Source organism: Manis pentadactyla, chromosome 2, assembly GCF_030020395.1.
Source record: "Manis pentadactyla isolate mManPen7 chromosome 2, mManPen7.hap1, whole genome shotgun sequence".
In the NCBI taxonomy this organism is placed as follows: domain Eukaryota; kingdom Metazoa; phylum Chordata; class Mammalia; order Pholidota; family Manidae; genus Manis; species Manis pentadactyla.
This window is the reverse complement of record NC_080020.1, coordinates 92381631-92385105: the sequence shown is the minus strand read 5'-3', so window position 1 is coordinate 92385105 and position 3475 is coordinate 92381631.

Genomic DNA, 3475 nt, shown 5'->3' with positions numbered 1-3475 from the left:
GTTGGCCATGTTACTTCAAAAGTCATGGTCAGGTGTAGTGTCTAGCAAAAATTCTTAGAGAAGAAAGACTAACCCCAGACTTTTTTTTTTCCTTCCTGATGGTTAAACTGTACATATGATGGTTATAATTCAAGAAGCCATCTTGGACCATGAGGTTGAATCCACATACTGAATATGGAATAATAGCAAAATGTAAGGATTTGGGTTCCTAAATTTCATGATGACATTATAGAAGCTCTTACTGTTTCTCTTGTCTTTGCTTCTACAAAACAGAAATATACATTATCCTAAGATGCCTGGCATTATGAATTTCTATCACTAAGAAACAAATATAATCATAACTGATCACTGCCAACACTACCACCACCCCAGAGATAGAGTAAGAAGTCTGGTTATCTCTGATGGTAAGTGCCTATTTCCTTCTGATTCCTTACATTAGAGTGTTTGGTATAATCCTCAAGGACCTACCTTCCATTCCCTCTTTTTCAATGGGATACCTTTTGAATGAGCTAATTCTATTATTTTTTTCCTAAAAAAATCAAAACCAAATATGAATTCCTAAGACAGAGTTCATCTTAGGGTTCCAAAGTATTTGTTGATGCAATATAGTTTTCTGTTAGTATAATAATGACCTTCAAGAAGCTGGTCTTATAAAGTACTAATACAGACAACCTAGAATTTTAGTATCTAAGGCAACTGTTCAGAAAGTCACTGGTAACATTGCTTCTGATACCCATCACTGATTTCCATCATCATCCAGGTCTTTTAATTATAATTTTATTTTATAGGTGCCCTATATCTGAAGATTTTAACATCCATAAAAGCATAACTATTAAAAAAATGTTTCCCTATATAAATAGTTCAAAAACAAAAAATTGCAATAACAATTTCTAATATGTATGAGGCAATATTTACAGTGTTGCTATATGGAAAAACTAAAAGCAAAAACTTGTGATTTTAATTAATCTGTGAATCCTTATCACAAGTACCATTTTCAGTAGACTTTCTAAAATACAGGAAATGGCTCTGAGGACCACATGAAGGAGCCCTAGAGAGCTCCTTACCCCAAAATGGACATCAGTCCTGAAGCATTATCTGAATTTACTTTAAAATAATACAAATGATGCATAAACTATAAAAACAGTGTTACATAAAAGTGTGTGCATTAAACTTCAGCCATAACTTAAGGCATTGTTAACATCTGAAGTAATTAGGGGTCTGTTTTCTAGGACTGGAGCTGTGGTAAGGCCTTCCAATATGAATATCTGAATCTTCACTACAAGGTTCATAAATTATCACAAGGAACCTTGGAAGTAAATTTTCACTGGGGAAGTTAGAGCTGTTCAAGATATATGTTTGGCGAGGAAAATTATACAGGCACCTCTGCCTTTGCATGAATGAATTCTAAAACTCTGCTGAGCCCAGCAGGCTATCACCTTCAAAATAACACTCGTGGTCTTGACCTTTATTTCATCCTGTGTCCATACATTTAATACTGGATTCTGTTTTCTGATCCAAGCTGATGCTGCTGACAGAATATTGCATTTTTCACAGAATGAATGATTCATATAAGGTCTTTGTCAGAGTTCCTAAAAGAAGAAAAAGCAGGGCCCTCACTGGGCTTATAGGAAAAAAGGGTTTCAATGCTTTGTGCCTGATGGCCAAAGGGAAAGTATTCAGTCAGAGAAACTGATTTTTATTTTAACAGTTCATGTGGTAGCAGCATTGGAGAGGAGGAAACATAGCTCCCAACTCTAATTGTCAGAGGCTTCCATTTTACCAATGCAACCTGACAATTGTGAGTAGTCAACTGGACAAATTAATTTACAAGTCAAATATGGCACAAGATTGCTGATGAATGAAACACAATACAGAATTTGTTACTCAATAAAGCTGTCTATCAAGTGACAAGGTTAGCTAAATAGGAATCCCATTAACAATATTTAGAATTTTACCTGGTTTGGTATAAGTATTTCCAAAGCAAAGCCTCAGATATTCCATAGACTAATAATTCTCAAATATCAGTGCTTCTAAGATTTTAATCATAATAATTAAAAATGTACGCCAACATTGCAAGGGTATTCCTTTTTTCCCCTTTCTGTGCTTGCTGTATAAGCTTTTTTATTTTTTTGCTTTTTAAAATTGAAGTATCATTGATATACAATCTTATGTTGGTTTCAAATATACAACAGTGGTTCAACAGTTACTCATATTATTAAATCCTCACTTGCACTAGTGTGACTATTATCTGTCAATATAGAAAGATGTCACAGAGTCATTGACTATATTCTCCATGTTGTACTACCATCCCTGTGACCAACTTATATTATGACTGAGAATTTTTGTAACCCTTTATCCCCCTCATTCTTTCCACCCACTCACCTAACCCAGCTCTTTCCCCATGGTAACCACCAGTCACTTCTCAGTGTCTATGAGCTTCTGCTATTTGATTCATTCAATTTTGCTTTGTTTTTAGATTCCAAAAATAAATGAAATCATATGGTATTTGTCTTTCTCCACCTGGCTTATTTCATGCAGCATAATATCCTCTAGTTTCATCTATGTTGTTGCAAATGGCAGGATTTCTTTATTTTAATGGCTGAATAATACTCCATTGTATATATGTATCACATCTTCTTTATCTATCATCTTCTGATGGACACTTAGGTTGCTTCCATATCTTGACTATTGTGAACAAAGTGGTGATAAACATGGAGTGCATATATCTTTTCCAATCAGGGATTTTGTTTTCTTTGGGTAAATTCCTACAAGTGCAATTACTGGGTTGAATGATATTTCTATTTTTAGTTTTTTGAGGAACCTCCACATTGCTTCCATAGCGGCTACACCAATTTACATTCTCACCAAAACAGTATGAGGGTTTCCTTTTCTCCACATCCTCACCCATACTTGTTATTTCTTGTCTTTTGGATAGTGGCCATTCTAATGGTGTGAGGTGATATTTCACTGTGGTTCTGATTTGCATTTCCCTGATATTAGTGATGTGGAATATCTTTTCATATGCCTGTTGGCCATCTGAATTTCTTCTTTGGAAAAATGTCTGTTCAGGTCTGCTGCCCATTTTTTAATCAGGTTATTTGGTTTTTTTTGGTGTTGAGATGTATGAATTCTTTATATAATATATCTTTATATTAATTCCTTATTGGAAAAATCATTTATGAATATATTCTCCCATACTGTAGGTTGCCTTTTTGTTCTATTGATGGTGTCCTTTGCTGTACAGAAGCTTTTTAGCTTGATGTAGACCCACTTGTTTATTTTTTATTTTGTTTCCCTTGCCCAAGGAGATGCGTCCAGGAAAAAAATTGTTCATGCTTATATTCAAGAGATTTTTACCTATGTTTTATTATAAGAGTTTTATGGTTTCATGACTTACATTCAGGTCTTTGATCCATTTCAAGTTTACTTTTCTGTATGGAGTTAGACAATAATCCTGTTTCATTTTCTTGCATGT